We start from the raw sequence: 21,484 nt of genomic DNA, 5'->3' as shown, positions 1-21,484 counted from the left end.
GAATTGTAAAACCCGAGCATAAGGTTATAGAGACCCTATATTTTGTGGAAATCCTTGACATTTCAGAATTTCCTAAGGAAGTTGTAAGGATTGCTTAGTAGAGTTCATGGTGAATTTTTTTGGCCTGACTCTATTCATAAAATCACTAGAGAAGTAGTTAGGGCAGTGATTGGCTTACCATCCACTGGTAGCAGGCTAGATAAAACTAAGAAGGTTCCTAATAACATAGTGATGAGTTTAACTGGTACAACCTATGATAGCAGATCCCTGAGAGTTAATGATGTAAAAGATGAGAATGTTAAATTCATTAGCATGATATTAGGATACAAAACCTCACATGCTAACTGACTGAACTCAGTTTCCAGTCTATGTATCAAAAGTGCATATGATATGGTTAACAATGATGCTAAGATAGATGTATGTGAATGGTTGAAAGATGAGTTGATTGACAATTTGAAGAAAATAAAAGGAGATAAGAAAGGTACTTTCAGATTTGGCAATCTTCTTGTATGCTTAATGCTATATCTTACAAAAGAGGTTCCCGATATAGGCAAGAAAGACTTTGGTTATGACATACTGGTAGGGAAGCAACTATTAGATATCTTCACCGACATGGGGACAGACAAGGAAAACAAAATAACAGAGTATTTCCAAGCATTTAAAGAAAAAATGAAAACAAGGGAAAGGTTACCCCAAAGTATTGTCGACAAGTATGAGAAAGAAATTTGTTTTGTGATTAAGAAGGATGAAATTTGGATGGAGGTAGTTCTTCCTAGAACTATTTGGGTGACAGAAATGGGATATGAGGTTGATTTGAACATAATTGAAACATATGCCAAAGCCCTACTTAAAGCCCCTACAGAACCGAAAGAAAAGGTTTTTGGTAGTGTAGAGACAATAGAGAGTGGTGTGTAGACACTTAAACAAAGGAAGAGAAGAGAAAAATATATAAGGAGTGCATCTAAGTAGGTTAAAGAAATAAAGGAAAACATAATGAATATCACTGGTATCAAGGAAAGTGATCTGGAAGGATTACAACAAGAGGCTCATCTCTCACCGGTTGGTACATCCTTTGATAGTGAAATCTCTGCAGAGTTTATAAGAGTTGATAGGAAGAGAAAACCCTCACTGGTACCCTCTCCTCCTCCCAAGAAAACCTAGACAACAAGGTAGAAGCAACAAGCAGTGAGGCCACCAGCTAAGAAGATGACACCTAGAAAGAGAAAGGAAAACCAGGTCATTCCTCCACTTGACAACTTATTAAATGAGATAACAGATGATGGTAACTTATCAAATGTAAGTAAACTATATGATACTTTTACAAATGAGGAGAAAGAAAGAATAGAAAATAGTATCATCTTACACCTTGATATTTATAAAAAATTTTTTATAGAGGTTGTAGATGATTTGCCTAGTGATCTATATAGGCAGCTAGATGCTAAAAGGTTAGCTATTATGGAACTAGACAAGAAAATTAAGATTAAGAAACTGCTAGTTGTTCACCCTGTGAAATTAGTTGAGGAAATTGATGAGTTGATTAGTGAAGCTAACAAAATAGTCTTTTCCAGTGGACACTGACATATAAGTCTAATGGTCGGTAGAGTAAATGGGATCTCAGAAGAGACAACAGACAAATGGGATATTTTCTTTGTTGAGAAAGAGAAACAAGAAGAACTGAACAAACCTAAAACATTCAAGGTATACCAAAAGGATAAGGACAAAGGAAAAGGCAAGGTAGGTGGACTACCTAATATAAAAGTGATAGATAATCTACCACAACCTTCAGTTACTCCATCGGTACTAACTAACAACACACTGGCTACTAAGAATGTGGAGAGTCCACATGAGGATACAAAAGCTGAGTCTGAAATCTTGTATACTATGAACATAGACACTCAGGAGGTCAATATTGTAGTTGATAAAGAAAGTACTAAGGAAAAGAAGAAAGATGTTGCTACTGAGCAACCGGCTAACAATGTTGGAACACAAGCTGAAAATGTTGAAGCACCGGCTGATAACATTGAGATTGTGGTTAGTAAAATGGTTACTGACAGTACTGTTGATGCAAACATTGAAAAACTGATGGAGACAGAGAAACTGACTGCAAAGAATACAGAGAAACCAACTAAGTCACCGGTAGTGGATAGTGCAGAGGTACAAACAGAGAAACTGGCAGTGGACACAACTGAAAAACAATCAGAAAAACCAGCAGAAGAGAGCACAGTGAAATAGGCCAAGACACAAGCTAAGAAATAGGTTCATACAACGACAGTGCCATCGGCAAATGCCGAGAAGCCTAAACCTTTGCTAGTTGAAATGAAAACACAAACTGACCTACTAGAGGTTGAAACAAGCAAAGTTGTTACTACCACCGGTAGCATGGAGATTGTTAAGGTAGTTGGACAGTCATCTGGTACTTCTATGACAAAATTCAGACCAACAAATGTGACTGAAGTGTTTTTGGATTCTATTAAGAAAATTATAAATTGTAATGCATTAGCTTATAAGGCTATAGATGACACATTACCCATTCTTAAATTGATTGCACCCAAGTGTAATGTAGATAATAAGGATTCTTTGAGTCAGTTAGACACATTGTCTATATACATCACCAGCAACATACTGACTGTGGACCAAATAAATGAAGAGACATTTAAGGAGAAAATGGATAAGGAAAAAGAGAAATTCTTTGGAGAAACAATAAATAAGTGCACAAAACATATTGATACCCTCTTATCGGCACTGAACAAAACAATTACAGAGTTCAAGGAACTGTACAGAGACACCTGCAAGAGTAATCTTCTGATAGTGGATATTGATAAGGAAATCAACAAAGTGCAAAAAGAAATTGATGATATAGCTGACAATATCATTGGTTCATCTAAACCAATATCAGTTATAGAACAAGAGATAGCTGGATTTGAGGAGAAACTTGAGAAGTTAGAGAAGGAAAAGGAAAGGTTAAAGGGAAAAGCAAAAGAGCTTAAATGTAGACTCAGTCCTAAATTGGATATCCTCATCTCTTTACGGAAAGAGATCTCTTAGGCACTTATTCAAGGACAAAAGACACCAAAAGAGAAAATGCATCACCTCACTGGTACTATTCAAAGAACAGAGGCATCATTAAAGGACAGCAACAGGTTCACTCAAAGCTTGAATTTGGTATTAGCAGACCTATTCTAGATTGTAACCAATCAGTTACAAGGTACTAGCTGAGCACTACACTCATTAAAATTTTGAAAACCTTTGTCATTGATGTAAAAGGGGGAGTAGGAGTAGTAGAACTGAGAAAAATGACTTTCAGAAGAGATCATCTACTTAGGGGGAGCACACAGTTTTGGTAAGATTTTTGGACTTCAATTTTTGGATACAATTTTGATTTTTTCTCATGAGTGTTGCCATCAATACCAAAGGGGGAGATTGTTGGCATTGCACACTCTATGGTAGTTAAAGGTGATTGAAGGTGTTGTCATTGATGGCAACCTTGCAATCTTATGGCACTGGCACCGATAGACTCTACACTGGCAGATAGTTCACCGACAACGACAATAATGTTTACCGGCATCCTAGCCGATAGGATTTTGATTATTGTATTTTGTATTTAATTGTAATATCTTTTTGTAAGCCCACATGGAATGTTGTAATAAGACTCATATATAATTATGAGATCTTGTAGATCATTTTGTGTGATACAACATAGTGGATAGATATGATGGATATGTAGAGCGAATATTAAGGCAGATTTTGTAGAAGGGTTTATGGTTATTGTATGAGCTTAAACCGGTACTGAACCTGGCATAGAAGATGTTGTTTTGTAGAAGTACATTATATTGGATTCTCATAATCTATTTTGTAATTCAGTGAGACTTCATTTTGTAATTGAGCAGTGAGCTCTAGGCAGTTGGCCTTCCTACATGTACAAGCCCCTCTTGTAAGTAATATCCATTCATTGGCCAGTGAGTGAATATTGTGGGTCACAAATCCCACTGAGGTTTTTCCCCACATTGGTTTTCCTCATTAAACATCTTGTGTTATGGTGTGCTTTCTATGTTGTCTTTGTTATTCATATTTACTGCATTAATTCTTGTTTACCGATACATTGTTTTGGAATGCAAAATACTTAATAAGGTCAAAAATTCTGTAAACCGGTTAGATACTGATTCACCCCCCCACCCTCAGTATCTTTGGGACTATCATCAATCCTAACAATAGGTATCGGTAATCAGGAGTGGTCTCAGTCTGCTATAGCGATACCCGATGAGTTCATCTTCCTATGTCTTGAAGTGTAACAGAGCTCGGAGAAGCAGGTTTGAAGTAATCCCAATGACCCGACGAAGTTGTCTTCGGTCATCAGGGTAGCATCGGCTATCAGGTGGACCTGTCCAGCATTACACTGATACCTGATGGAGTTAGGTTGACATCAGCTATTGAGAGGAATAGGATGGAAGCTACACCGAGTCCTGATGGATCCTCCTTGTGTCTTCAGAGTACTATCGGCTATCAGAGGAGTCTGTGAGAAGCTACTCCGATATCCGATGGATTCACCTTCAATGATCAAGTCTATCATCGGCCATCGGAGATGTAGTTTTGGATTTATGCTGATACCCGATGGAGTCAACTTGTGTAGAGTCGTGTGTTTAGAAACCACATACTTGTTCATCGGGGATCGAGGGATCGGGGTAACCTCATTGAGGGTCTTCTGATGACTAATAAGGTGCGATTGACCACGGATGCTCGCTTTGAACCGAAGTCCAAAAGATGAGCTCATGGTCACATTAGAAGTTCCTACCAGTGTATTTGGATACGAACCGGTGTGATTCCTAGGTGCATGTGGGATAATTGTTTTCTCACGAATGCAGACCGACGCAGATAGTTAGATGTCTAAGCAATTGGTGCAAACTGACAGTTGATTGGTCGACATGGAAAATGTATATGAAGCCAAGAGGAGACTCTAATAGTAGGTAGTTTTGTTGATAAACCATATATTGATTCTATGAGCCAATTGTAGTGTCCAGTTCGTGAGAATCTGAAAATGAATACCTGTAGTTGCAGACTAAATTTTTTTTGTAAATTCATTTATTGAAAATAAAGTGTTCAACTGTTGGTGGTGGGTTTTTTACTAAAAGGGTTTTCCCACATAATTCTTGGTGTTTTGTCTCTGTGTTGATTCGATTTGTTTTATTTATGTTATTCTTAACATTTTGTAAAAGTTTTAAAGTGCTTTCTTGTATGATCTTCCCTGCTAATTGACATTAGGAAGGCATTTCCACACTGTGCTTTCCTTACATGTTGATGTTTTCATTTCTATGGATGTGTTCATTTAATAATGATGGTCAAGAAATGACTTTGAGATACTCTAGTGAATAAATGTGAATGGGATGTATTGTTATTCCTCTTGTGTATTATAATGTTGAGAATATGTTATGTTTAAGTTGTTTATGCAATTCATGTAAGTTATGTTCAATGCATATGAGTAATTATTATGTTGTTTATACTTATTTCTCCTTGTCGCATCAAAATCATACTCACATAGCATGAGTGATACAAAACAATTCATTTTGGAGGGCTAGGAAGACCAATCATAAAAAAACACCATTATCAACTCTTGTAGACAACACTAGCACTAGAAGCTTTAATTAAGACAAAAAACAAATGTTATGAACATGTATTTCAAGTTGTGATACCCAAAACATCAATGCAGACAAATGAAAATCATTTTTTAGACCAATTCTAATAGATAGCTAGATTGTTAGCAAACTGTAATGACCAACTAGATCACCTACAACAATAAGGACCTAAAACAATGTGTGTGTAATGTTCAAAAATAAAAAAAATTAATTTCAAGTCTATAAGAAAATATGATCAAGTATGGAGGAATGTGAAGAATTCTTCTAGACTATCATCAATATATATTTTTGCACGAGTTGACTTTATCAATCTTCCAAGAACTAGAATGTTCCAAAAACATCATTTTCTCACTCCAGATCAATCAAGGAATATGAACATCATTATGTATCATACACAGTCACCTTCATTGTCATGCATCTAATCCTCATCTTAATATCATCATCATGACATATTTTCCATTGAGCTCATTATCAACACCATCATCTATATCAATACATCATATTAAGTGTACACATAAAACACCAAGAAGGTGTATATACACAACACGAAGTGTTCAAAACCAATAACCATTTGTTCCCTATCTCAATAACAATGATTGGTAATCAATTATCAACTGTTGAACATAGAATACCACTGAGAGGGGGGTGAATTAGTGGTTCCTAAGTTTTTTCTCTTCTGATCTAACTTGAGGATATTAGTTATTTACTTAACCACTTAAATAGTCAAACCGGTAATACAAAAAAGAAAGCCAAAGAGAACATTCACACACAAGTAACTCACAACACCAGATTTATGAGGAAAACCCAATATGGGAAAAACCTCGGTGAAAAAAGCTGCTGGAGACTACTGCTCCAATCTAGCCTCATAGGTAAAACACAGACATAAAGATTTTGGGCACCAACCCAAGGAGCACCAACCCCTACACCAAGCTTCAACTTGGCAATGTCTATTGAAATATTATTTGAATACAATTAAGGCTTCTTGTTGCAAATGAATTCTGCAACTCTTGAATCAAATAACTCTCTATTCGTTGACAGTCTTTTCTCGTCCACTAAAACTCACACTACCGGTTGTGAGATTGTTGTCTCTGTTTCTCAACCTCTATTATCTTTCTCTCCCTCTCACACATAGTCTCTCAAGACACTGTGTCACACTAGGATGCTGCCTCCTCTGCCACACCTTACCGATTGGGCTCAACTGCAAGAATATGGTATTACCGATAGAATCCTCTCACTGGTTTGATTTCTCACTCACACTGCAACTTTCTCAGAACTCCTTCTGAATTTTTCTCCTTTCTCCCTCTCACTTCACTTCTCTGCTCAATCTTCATAACATCAACAACCTTTTTCATCTAGAACTCTCATTTCTTATATGGTGAATTCCTGCTAGAATGCAATTCAAAAACCTGAGCTATAAGGGTTTCCTCTTTCCAACACAATCTTCATGAGATCCAATCTCACCTATCTTGGATCAGTTACCTATCGTAGAAGGGTGTACCTGCACACAGTTTCCATTATCTAATACACATTTTCTGGAAATGGAAATCTCGAATCAGATCCTTTGTCACAAAATCAATCGACACATAAGGCGCTTCAGAAGTTTTCTTTTTCAGGACTTCCTGAATCGAATTTCCCTTGCATAGATTCAGGCGCCATGTACTCTCTACTCTTCCTCTATCATTCTTTCCTCCTTGAGCCGCAATCAGTCAGATACAATCCTGTGATTTGTGACTTCTCCATTAATGGCAATTATCTATTTCATCAACCATGTTGATGAGGCTTCACCAATCACAACACGTTTTCCACCTCTTCTTCACATGGTGTCACAATGAGCAAGACATGGCCCACCAACACAAAGTCAGTCTAGAAAACACATACAGATATATCCCTTTGCTGATATAGTTTTCTTCTTCTGTTAATCAATAGAGCATCCTGTACCAATTGCACATCTTCACCTCCGGTGGTGTGAGACAACTTTAATATTTTGCCTCTTCATCATAAACAAGCAACCATCCTTTAGATGGGTTTCTTTATCCTTCAGACCAGTTTCTTTGTTGGTAGACCTTCATTCTTTATGCTCACCTTATGTGGATCTCCATCATGTCAGTTGACATCAATGACAACTTAGTGCCAAAATGGCAAGAATCTCCCCCTTTGGCATTGATGTCAACTTCTCACGATTCACGTCATACCGGTACATTTCTCCCCCTTTGACATAATGGAAAAGGGTACTTGTGCACTCCCCCTTTGATCCATACCAGGCTCCCCCTTTGACCACTATCAGCTCCCCCTGAGCCACATAAAGCCTTCCTAGGTAGATGACACAACTCCCAACTTGTGTTTGAGGTACTCAAAAGTGCTTACCGGTAACGGTTTGGTGAAAATGTCTACTACTTGTTCACAAGTGGGGACATAATATATCCTTACCTCATGTCCTTCAACCTTCTCTTGGAGAAAGTGATATTTGATAGCAATGTGTTTTGTTCTAGAATGCATGACCGGATTCTCTTCTATGTTGATTGCACTCGAATTGTCACACCAGATGAGAATAGGTTTAGTGATGTCCACTTGTATATCTTTGAGGTACTTCATCCAAAGAACCTAAGAGTAGCATGTAGTAGCAACAATGTACTCAACTTGAGTAGTAGATAAGGAGACTGAGTCCTACTTCTTGCTATGCCAAGAGACCAACCGGTCACCTAGAAAGAATGCACCACCGCTTGTGCTCTTTCTATCATCAATGCATCCTGCCCAATCGGTATTAGTGTATGCTTGCAAGATAAAATCTCCCTATTTAGGATACCACAAACCATAGCTGAGAATTCCTTGTAGGTACCTAAAAATTTTGTTAATAGCATTCATGTGTGATTTCTTTGGTGTAGCTTGGATTCTAGCTACCATGCATACTGCCTGAACTATATCCGCTCTTGAAGCAGTCAGATATAGTAGATTGCCTATCATGGATCTATACAGAGTCTGATCCACCACCAATGATTCATCATTCTTGCTCAATTTGCTGCCAGTCACCATGGGGGTACTTACTGGTTTGCAATCTTCCAGTTGGAATTTCTTCAGCATCTCTTTTACATACTTGACTTGTGAGATAAAGATTCCTTTATCTTTTTGTAATATTTGCAAGCCAAGGAAGTAAGTCAATTCACCAAGCATTGACATCTCAAATTCTAACTACATCTGATCAGCAAACTCTTTGTAGAGGGTATCCTTGTTGCCTCCAAATATGATGTCATCAACATACACAACCACAATAATCATGTGATTCCCATCTTTCCTTATGTACAAATTGTTGTCAGCACTTCCCTTTTTGAATCCCTTCTCCTTCAGATACTGATCTAATCTTGAGTACCATACTCTGGGAGCTTGCTTTAAACCATACAGAGTCTTCTTTAACTGACACACAAATGTCTCATCATCATGTAGTAGAAATCCTTCTGGTTGCTCCATGTATACTTCTTCTTCTAATTTTCCATTTAGAAAAGTAGATTTTACATCCATTTGGTATACTTTATAGCCCTTGTAGGCAGAGTAGGCTAGAAATATCCTAATTTCTTCTACTCTAGCCATCGATGCAAATGTTTCTTCAAAGTCAATCCCCTCTACTTGAGAGTATCATTTGCAGACTAGTCTAGCTTTATGCCTTACAATCTTACCTTCTTCATTCATCTTGTTTTGGTAGACCCACTTTGTACCAATGATGTTCTTGTCTTCTGGTCTAGGGACTATTTCCCAAGTCTTGTTCTTCTCAATCTGGTGCAGTTCTTCTTCCATGGAATCCATCCATTCTTGTCTCTTGCTAGCCTCATTGAAATTTTTGGGTTCAACTTTAGTCATGAGGCATAGGTTGACTTGTTCATCACTCTGGGCAAGTCTTCTTGTAGTCTACACACCATCACTCTTATTTCCCAAAATTTTCTCTTCCGGGTGATTCAACTATACATACCGGTTGGGGACCTTCTTGGATGCTACCTCTGGTTTAGTATCTGTCTGAACTTTACAATATTCATCACTAGAGTCATCATATCAATTAACATGTGGTTGACATCCTCTGTGCATATCTTCATCAACTTTTACATGCACACTCTCAATGACCCTTCTTAGCCTTTTATTATAGCAGTTGTAGGCTTTGTTGTTAGATGAGTAACCAAGAAAGATTCCTTCATCACTCCTAGAGTCAAAACTTCCTATACCATCCACATCTTTCTTGATGAAGCACTTGCTTCCAAATACTTTGAAGTATTTGACAGACGACTTTCAGTCATACCATAACTCATAAGGTGTCATTTTGTTGTTTGTTCTTAATTGAACCTAGTTCAAAGTATATGCAGCAGTGTGAACAACTTCTTTCCAATATGTATCCGATAGACTGGCCTCATTTAACATGGTTCTGGCCATCTCCTTGATTGTCCTGTTCTTCCTTTCTACCACACCATTTTGTTGTGGTGTTCTAGGAGCAGAGTATTGCCTTCTAATTCCATGTTTTTCACAATAATCTTCAAATTCATTTGATGTGAACTCTCCACCCTTGTCTGATCTTAGACATTTTAATCTATACCCACTTTCCTTTTCCACCATTTTCTGAAAGATCTTAAATCTTTCAAATGCTTGTGATTTATCTTGCAAAAAGGTGACCCATGTCATCCTTGAGTAGTCATCAATGAAGAGCATAAAGTATCTTTCACCAGCAAGTGCTCTTGTTCAAGTTGGACCACACAGTTCTATATGCACAATTTCAAGTGGTCTTGAGGTGTTGTGCTCCTTTGTCCTAAAACTCACTTTTGTTTGCTTACCTTTTACACATTCATCACAAAATGTGTTTACCGGTTTGATGATGGGTGGAATATTCCACACACACCCCTTTTTTCTAACTGCAACTAAGTTATCAAAATTGATGTGACCTAATCTTCTGTGCCACAACCAACTTTCATCTACTTGTCCTAGACTCATAACATTCCTTTAGATTATAAATATTTCCATCAGTCCTCTTTCCTTCTGCCACAACTTTACTGGTAATTTCTTTCTTTATCTGGCAACCAGTTGAGTCAAAGGTGAATTTATAACCTTTGTCACACATCTGACTCACACTCAGCAGATTATGCTTGAGGCCTTCCACATAATATACATCACGTGCCTTCAGTTTTCCATCAATACTTAGAGTTCCTTTTCCCTTTATTTTGATGGAGGAGTTGTCTCCAAACCTTACTGATCCACCATTCCAGTCTTCAAGTTTGATGAATTTCTTTTTGTCACTAGTCATATGGTTTGAACAACCACTATCTACCACCCATATATTTTTCCTTTCAGCATGCAAGGTCATCTATACTAAGAGACTTGATTTGGCCTGTTCCTTTTCTTTCTCAACCCAAATTGGTTTGATTTCCTTCTTCTTGTCTACTTCTATATTCAGCTCAAGTTCAGTTACTGGCCCTTGATATGGATTTTCTTGATCTTCTTGTTATTGCATAACTTCGCTATGTGTCCAAATTCTTGACAGTTATAACATTTTACATTTTCATTAAAGGGAAAGTCCTTAAAATTATTGTAGGGTGCAAGTTTATTCTTCCTACAATAAAAACTTATGACCATATCCACTGCACTGATAGCAGACAACATTCATATCCTGGAGTGTATTAAATGGATTTCTACTTTCATAATTCATAGAAGGCTTATTGTTTAATCTACAATCATCTTTCTTGTGCCCAAATTTATTGCACCGGTAACAGTAATCATGAAAGTTTAAAACATATTGGTAAAGTTGTCTTGGTCCTGAATGGAATTTCCTCATGGAGGGTCTTCCCTTCATGTTGTTAAATCTGGTGAATCCTTCAAGATCAATTCTGGCATTTCTCCTTGGATCTACATTTGGGTGCAAGAAGTGTGGCCTCCAGTTCATTTTTGTATACCGGTTTGAGTGACAATTTCTAACAGCATCTGCATGTCTTTTTGCTGGTCTCCTTGCCTACAGTGAATGTCTTCTTTCCTTCACCTTCAATTGAAGAGGTGAACATTATTTCTTTGTCAGATTTATCTTTGTGGGTTGAACTTTGACCTTCTTCAAAACCTAAGCCACTGGTGTCTTTGGATTACTTTTGTTTGCTCAACATCTTATCTAAGGCCTCAATTCTGCCTTCATACTTGATCCTTATTTTTATTGCTTCCTTTCTTTCTTCAAGCTCTTTTCTGAGCCTTATTATTTCAGCTTCCATCTCTTGGTGCTCCTTTTCTTTCTTTGTCAGATCAAAGGTTGTAGCTTCACTAATCCTCTTAGTTTCTTCCAGTTGTAGCTTCAAGTCAGATATGACTTGACCGGACTCTTCTAGAGATTGTTTCAAAAGATCTTGTTCATCCACTGTAACAAGCTTAACCCTCTTTAGTTACTTCTTGTTTTACTCAATTCTTCAAGAGCACTTATAAGTTCTCTCTCCAAATCCCCTTCAGCCTCAACATCATCTTCTTCCTCATCTTCATCAGCTGGTCTGTCAAGTGCCATTAAGAGATTGACTTTTCTATTGTTCTCATGGTCATCATCTTCTAATGCATTTTCATCATCTGTTGTTTCCTCCTCAAAGATATATAAGTTGTTCTGGTTCCGGTAGACTCTTCTTCCCTGTTGGTAGTCATTCCTTTCACTATCTTTGCCGACAGATCTTCTTAATTCTCTTGACTCATCTCCACCAGTTTCTTTGTGGGGGATAGTTTGCAGCGAAGTGTCCTACCTTTCCATAGCTGAAGCACTTAAGTGGTAGCTTTCCTTTGTACCGTTTGGATCCTCTTTTGAGCTTCCTGACAAAGTTTTCTACTTCTGCATCAGAATCTTCATTGGATTCTTTGTGAGTAACAACTTCTTTGCCCTTTTTGGTGATGTTGAATGTTGCTTCTTTCCTTGAGGAAGTATCACCGGTTGTTCTCATCTCATAGGCTATTAGGGAGCCAAATAGTTCATCCATTGTAAAAGTCTTAAGATCCTTGGCTTCTTTAATGGCTGACACCTTAGTATCATATTTGGGAGTGAAAGATCTAAGTATCTTTTTGACAAGAATCTCATCTGCAAACTCTTCTCCAAGTCCTCTAATGGTATTCACAGTTTCATCAAATCTGTGAAGATAGTTTGCAATATTTTCATCATCTTTCATTTTTATGATTTCAAGTTGACCCCTTAGTGTTTGTAGCTTGTCTTCTTTGACTTTTGCATCTCCCTCAAACAATCTCTACAATTTGTCCCATGTCTCCTTCACTGAAATACAGTGCATGACTTTTACAAATTCATTATCGGACAGTCCACTCAAGATAGCATGTTTTTCCTTTGCATTATTCTCATACACCTTTTTTGCATCCGGATCAAAGGGAGGATAATTAGGAATGACATACCCATTCTTGACTGACATCCACACATCAAAACCAAGAGATGAAATATAGGTCTCCATTCTTCTACTCCAGAAGGCATAGTTGGATCCATCAAACATGGGGGATTTTGAGGAAGCAAACTCACTTCTTGCCATTATGCTCAATGTCTAGAATCTACCCAAGGTTTAAAGATAATTGGGAACCTAGGCTTTGATACCAATTTTTGAACACAAAATACCACTGAGAGGGGGGTGAATCAGTGGTTCCTAAGTTTTTCCTCTTCTGATCTAACTTGAGAATATCAGTTATTTACTTAACCACTTAAACAGTCAAACTAGTAATACAAGAAAGAAAGCCAAAGAGACCATTCACACACAAGTAACTCACAACACCGGATTTATGAGGAAAACCCAATATGGGAAAAACCTCGGTGAGAAAAGCTACTGGAGACTACTGCTCTAATCCACCCTCACATGTAAAACATGGACTTACAAAGATTTTGGGCACCAACCCCTGCACCAAGCTTCAACTTGGTGATGTATATTGAAATACTATTTGAATACAATTAAGGCATCTTGTGGCAAATGAATTCTGCAACTCTTGAATCAAATAACTCTCTATCGGTTGACAGTCTTTTCTCCTCCACTGAAACTCACACTACCGGTTGTGAGATTGTTGTCTCTATTTCTCGACCTTTGTTATCTTTCTCTCCCTCTCATACATAGTCTCTCAACACACTAATTCACACTAGGATGATGCCTACTCTGCCACACCTTACCAGTTGGGCTCAACTACAAGACTATGGTATTACCGATAGAATCCTCTCACTGCTTTGCTTGCTCACTCACACTGCAACTTTCTTAGAATTCCTTTTGAAGTTTTCTCCTTGCTTCCTCTCACTTCACTTCTCTGCTCAATCTTCATAGCATCAACAACCTTTTTCATCTGGAGCTCTCATTTCTTATACGATGAATTCCCGCTTCCTCTTTCCAACACAATCTTCATGAGATCCAATCCCGCCTATCTTGGATCAATCAACTATCCTAGAAGGATGCACCTACACATGGTTTCCATTATCCAATGCACATTTTCTGGAAATGGCAATCTCGAATCAGATCTTCTATCATGAAATCAGTCTGCACATAAGGTGCTTCAGAAGTTTTCTTTTTGAGGACAAACTAAATCGAATTTCCCTTTCATAGATTTAGGCGCCAACTACTCTCTGATCTTACTCTATCATTCCTTCCTCCTTGAGCCACAATCAGTCAGATACAATCCCATGATTTGTGGCTCCTCCATTAATGGCGATTATCTGTTTCATCAACCCTGTCGATGAGGTTTCACCAACCACAACACGTTTGCCACCTCTGCTTCACATGGCATCATAATGATCAAGACATGGCCCACCAACACACAATCGGTCCAGAAAACACATACAGGTATATCCCTTTACTGATAGAGTTTTCTTCTTCTGTTAATCAGTAGAGCATCCTGTACTGGTTGCACATCTTCACCTCTGGTGGTGTGAGACAACTTAACATTCTGCCTCTTCATCATAAACAAGCAACCATCCTTCAGATCAGTCTCTTTATACTTTAGACCGATTTCTTTACTAGTAGACCTTCATTCTTTATGCTCACCTTATGTGGATCTCCATCATGCCGGTTGACATCAATGACAACTTAGTGCCAAAATGCCAACATCAACAATATCCTCACTCTCTATCAACATATGGCTTTATCATCACTACCTCAAAACTACAATAATTATCTATCTAGCCAAACACCATATCATCAATGACATCACAACAAGTAGAACACATATTGTCAGACTTTAATCTGACATCAATGACTACACATATTACAACAAAATGTATCTTCTTTTTAACAAAAACAATGGTTTTTTCTCTATGTTCTAATCCAACATTTTTAATGCACCAAGGTCATATATTACTAGGGTAGGTTTGATTGAGCATAATTGTGGGGGGGGGGGGGATGTATTCTCATGCCTTGTTTTGGTTTAAATCTTGTTGAAAACACCATAGGAATGAGAGAGGGGGGTGAATCGGTCTAAAATTTAAAACACTTAAATACTAATCTTGAAAGATTAAATCACTGGCATACAATCTCAACATAAATAAATTATGAAAGCATGAAGTACAAAAAACACACAGAAACTAGATTTACATGGAAAACCTAATCAGGGAAAAACCACAATGAAAATCACACAAAAAATATCAATACAATATATTACACTATTTCCTCTTAAACCCTCTACTCTTGAGAGGGCTTGTAGAACTAAGGAAGACAATCTTAGGGAAAGATACAAATGACTTGCAAGACTGACACACATTATTTTAGTGAAAGATACAAAATTTTCCAATAGACTCACTATCTTTTGATAGAGAAAGGAATAGTTGAATTATAATAAACAAGATCTCTTGATCATGAAATTGACCTTGAATCACTTGGTTAAGTGATCAATATCATGGGAAACTCTTGTGACTTCAAACACAATATCTAAACACTATCACACTAAGAATATCATCATCAAAGCTCTTCATAGATGTCCTTCACATATCCCTAATACCAAATCTTTTTGTACATCATTCACACCTTTTGAACATCAAATCACATTATTTTGTAATCTCACTCATACATCTACATATTCAACACACATGAAATGTTGGGAGGGGGGTTGAATAAACATAAACTAAAATTGCATATAACAAACTCTCATCAATTATTAACTTACGATATCATAAGATCACTCATATCAATCACACATGAACACTAGAATTTATACATGGAAATCCCAAACAAGGAAAAACCAAAGTCCACACCTGGCCATGAAATATATCCACTATATATAAATGATTTACAAAAGAGGGAGATCACTACTCTAGACTTGTAGACCAAGGATAAATGCTCTTGGGGCAAGGTAAAAAAGGTGGATTTCCAAACCCAAAGCTAACTGCAATAGGGAAGATACAAAATAATAAATTATAGAAAATAAACTGCATGAACAAGAGCATCTCAGTATGCTAATCATAGTCCCTGATATAGGATAGTCTCTAACCTTACACAAATATTCAAACCTCCAAGTCTTTGGATCTTTGCTCTGCTATCAACTGTCACCTTTACACTGCAAACCCTTCTGATATAGAAACTACAAACACATCAATATCCTTACATCAAGTCACATATACTCACTATTGAATTCCACACTCACATTTCACACATCTCTCTTTTTATTTTTAGCAAATCATCACATATATGTGCCAATTAGAAACAAAACATCTTCACCAAGTTGGCCCAAAAGAAAGATTGTAATGTGTATGCATATTTTTGACTCAAGGTATACTGCCAGATCAAAATATAAAGTGCATAGACACTAAGCAGGATCTAATGAAACAACACTGAACCAAAATAATACATCTCACACAATCACCAGACCAAGGAATACATATTACATCTAACTCTGATAACGTAACCTAATGCATGTACCAATCATGTTATTTCACAAATGTATGAGTCAAGACCAAAACAAACAATGCCCGGACCACAAAGATAAAGATTCCAACTATCCTCACCATTAAAAACAAGTTGATATCAACTGCCAACGCAATCAAACCATAGAACCAATCATAGAAACCTCTGGTCCAAAAATATAATGATAAATATTCCAACACTATATCTTAACTCTACTAATGTCTAGAGAAAAACTTATCCGGACCACACTATTTGACATTAGTGACAACAAAGCATAGATCTATAACAATCTCTCCCTTTGTCATTGATGACAAACAACCAAAAATGTTTTCACACTCAATTAACATTTGAATAACAACCTATAACAACTCCCCTTAACAACATCTCCAACAAACATTTTTTAGTATCTTTCTCCCCCTATGACATCAAGGACAAAGGTCAAACAAAGAAAACATATCACAAAATTATTAAGAATTACTAGGCCAAATATCTTTGAATTGTTTCTTTAACATGATCATCGAGGCATTCCAAGCACGAGTAGCAACATCTAGCATCCTACTCTAACTCTCACAGTCAATACATTTGTTCACCACATCATCAAAAGAGTATATTCTTAGCAACCTTCTCAACACTCTCTACATCAGTCAACAATCTCAAATAAGAAGAAATTTTTAACTCCATGTTAGCTCTAAACTCTCCAAACATCCTCATGTACTCATCTGTTTGTCTTCTCCTTAGAGCTAATTGATCATGCAATTCCCTTGCCTTTGTTAGGACTTGGGAAGGACAACTGAGAGGGGGGGTGAATAAGTTGTTAACCAGTTTTCAATAAATTATAAACCAAATGATAATTATTCCAACTTAATATTAGTGATGATAAACCAAACTTAAATGTCGGTAAAACAATTTAACAATTATAGCAGTACCGGTGAAACTTAATGCATGAAACAAAAAGAGAAACAACATCCACAACACATAGCATATAGATGTTGACATGGAAACCTGGTAAGGGGAAAAACCACGGTGGGAAACCTTACCCACAATAAGATGATACTATTGCAGATAGTATGTGTATACAAATGGGGAGGCCAACTGCCTAGGGCTCACTACTCAATCACACAATAGGAGTCACACTGACTACAATTGGATGGTTAAATCCAATGATAATGTACTGCTCAAAATAGCATCTGCAATGCTGGATATGGTTTAAGCTCTAAACATGAGTGCCAAACACCTTCATAACCTTCTTTCAACCTTCAAATAATTTATGTGTGATTCGCACAAGGATTTGCTTATTTTCGCTCTCCAATATTGGAACACACTCATACCATATCCTATATCTCGATCTTCAATAAGATCTTACAATCATTTATACAAAACCTAAGACCAAATGTGTAGGTCGGCTCACTAAAGATATTTACAATTAAATCAATTACAAACAAGTCTTGATGCGATACAACATGTTGGCTCAATACATTTACCATATTAACCAATCAATAAACCATCTCCATAATGTGTTGTGCTAATCTGGAGTACTGGTCCATAACCTATACCTATCTGTTGGTACTGCATGCCAAGTAACTGGTTGAACTCCTTTGGTAAGGCAAATCTTTCAACCCAATTAGACCAAAAAGAAAAACACCAAATCCAAACTTCCAATCCATGTCTTCGACATAACCAAATGATCTCCAAATGATAACAAGTCATCATCATTGTCGGTGAACCATATAACCTATTGGTGAACATATACCAGTGATTGTGCATAAGCCACTAACCATACCGATGAACCAAAGTTTTGGCTCAACAATAAACTAATATAACCATAGTGCCAAATCAACAATGTAGACTTCCAAGAAGATAAGTGTTGACATTAATGACAAAACCAATGCAACACATGACAAAGTCATCCATAATACAAAATATCTTCCCATTTGGCATTGATGGCAACACTAGATGGAAAAACATCTAAGTGCCAAAAACAGAATGCCAAAAACAATAAACTAAAAATCTCCCAAAGATAGATCACTACAAAGTTTGTTACAAAACCAAAACCAAAAATACATATATCCAAAGAGTATAATGTTTTTCCATAGATATCTCTCCCCCTTTGATATTGAATGCCAAAGCAATTAAGAATTCAAAACATAACATTCAACTAACTACTCCCCCTGAGAAGTAGCTCTCCTCCATCAAAGACGGAAAAAGATTTTTCTGTTAGTCCCTGCCAGTTTGATGTCAATCTTCATCATTTAAGTTTCTGTCAGTGGGGAAATTACCCCAAGATGCTCTCTGAGATATTCAAATGTTTCCTTAGGCAAAGGCTTTGTAAATATATCTGCAATTTTCTCTTTAGTATTTACATAAACCAATATTACTTCATTTGCTTCAACATTCTCTTTAAGAAAATTATACTTAATAGAAACATGCTTTGTCTTAGAGTGAAATACCGGATTCTTTGATATATCAATTGCTATTGAATTGTCACAATAGATAATTATTGGTTCTTTGCATTTTACTTTTATATCCTTCAACATTTGCTTGATCCATAATACTTGAGTATAATTAGTTGCTGCTGCAACATATTCTGATTCTGGTGTTGATAAAGATGTACAAGTCTGCTTCTTGTTGATCCATGAAATCAATCTTCTACTAAGAAAGAATGCACCGCCAATGGTACTCTTTCTATCATCTACATCTCCTGCCCAATTTGCATTGGTGTATGCATATAAATCAAAATTTTCATCCTTAGGATACCATAAACCAAGATTTGATGTGCCTAGTAGGTACCGGAAAATCTTTTTTTACTGCTGATTCATGATTTTCTTTAGGATTGCTTTGAAATATAGATACAATACATACTGCATTCATTCTATCAGGCCTAGTTTGTGTTAAATACAGTAAACCTCCAATCATAGATTTGTACCTTGTTAGATTAATAGGAGCTGAATCATCCATCAATGTCAATTTATCAGTTGTAGTCATAGGAGTACTTACCAGTTGGAATTTTCCATACCGAATTTCTTCAAGAGTTCCTTCAAGTACTTTGTTTGATATATGAATATACCTTTATCTATTTGTGAAATCTGCAAACCTAGAATTTTTTTTATCTCTCCAATCATAGACATTTCAAATTCTTTTTGCATCTGGTTAGCAAAGTCCTTACATAATTCATCTCCACCTCCAAAAATGATATCATCTCCAAATATTTCAATAACCAAAATATCATCATTGGTAACTTTGTAATACAAATTGTTGTTAGCATTACCTTTTGTGTAACCAAGCTTCAAAAGATATTTATACAATCTAGCATACCAAGTTCTAGGAGCTTGCTTCAATCCATATAAAGCTTTCCTTAACCTACAAACCATATCCTTATTATCTGTCAAAGAAAATCCATCAGGTTGTTCAATGTAAACTTCCTCCTCTAGATATCCATTAAAAAATGCACATTTTACATCCATATGGTAAACTTTATAGTTCTTATGAGCTGCAAATGCAAGAAATAGTCTAACTACCTCAATTCTAGCTACTGGTGCAAAGGTTTCATTATAATCAATTCCTTCTTTCTGTGAGTAACCTTTAAAAACTAATATTGCTTTGCTCCTGATTACTTCACCATTATCATTAAGTTTATTTCTATATACCCATTTAGTTCCAATTACATTTTTGTCTTTAGGTCGAGGAACCAATGTCCAAGTATTATTCTTCTCAATTTGTTCTAATTCATCTTCCATTGCTTTTATCCAATGTCCATCCTTACATGCTTCAATAATAGATGTTGGTTCAACTTGAGAAATTAAACATACCTCTTCATTTGCCAATCTTCCTCTAGTCATAACACCTTGATTCTTGTTTCCAATTATCTGATTCTTTCAATGATTCAATCTTACATACCTAAGTTTGTTATGATTAACATTCACATGTTGTTGTTCTTTAGTAAATGTAGAGTTCTTTGATGATGCCAGTGTGACTGGGTCTTCACTTTGTACCAGTGCAATCTGTGTCGTTTTATTTATAATCATTTCAACTGTCGATTCAACAGATCTTGAATCTCCTCTAAAATGTTCATCTATCTTCACATTAGTACTCTCAATGATATTCTGTAACCTTTTATTATAACATCTATATGCCTTTCTTTTAGATGAATAACAAGAAATATTCCTTCATCACTTCTAGGATGAAACTTGCCAATATACTCATCTCTTCTAATATAGCATTTGCTTCCAAATATTCTGAAATACTTAAGACTAGGAATATGACCAAACCATAGTTCATAAGGGGTCTTACCGGTTTCACTTTTGATGTGAACTCTGTTGAAAGTATAAACTAATGTATTCACTGCTTCTCTCCAGTACACATGAGGTAGATTTGCTTCCATTAACATGGTTCTTGCTGCATCCAAAATAGTTATGTTCTTCCTTTCCACAACTCCATTCTCCTAGGGTGTCCGGGGTGCTGATAGTTGTCTTTTGATTCCATTCACTTCACAAAATGCATTAAATTCCCTAGATGTAAATTCTCCTCCTTGATCTGATCTCAAAAATTTGATTTTCTTGTCGATTTCATTCTCTACCATTGCTTTGAATATCTTGAATCTTCCAAAAGCTTCTGATTTCTCCCTGAGAAAAGTAACCCAACACATTCTAGAATAATCATCAATTATTAGCATAAAGTATCTATCTCCTTGTAGACTTCCTGTTCTTGTTGGACCACATAAATCAGTATAAATTAAATCAAGAATATTATTGGATTTCTCAGTAATGCTCTTAAATGTTGTTCTAACTTGCTTTCCCATTTGACATTTCTTACATATCGGATTATGAGGTTTCACAATCTTAGGTAAATCCCTTACTACCTTAGTTGAACTGATCTTTACAATGCAATCGAAATTCACATGATAGAGTCTTTTATGCCATAACCAACTTTCATCAATGTGTGCAATTAAACATGTCTTCTCACTGGTATTCAAGTGAAAGATATTACCTTTAGTCTGATTACCGGTTGCAA

This window comes from Cryptomeria japonica, chromosome 2 (assembly GCF_030272615.1).
Source record: "Cryptomeria japonica chromosome 2, Sugi_1.0, whole genome shotgun sequence".
Classification (NCBI taxonomy): Eukaryota; Viridiplantae; Streptophyta; class Pinopsida; order Cupressales; family Cupressaceae; genus Cryptomeria; species Cryptomeria japonica.
This window is presented reverse-complemented; position numbering follows the sequence as displayed.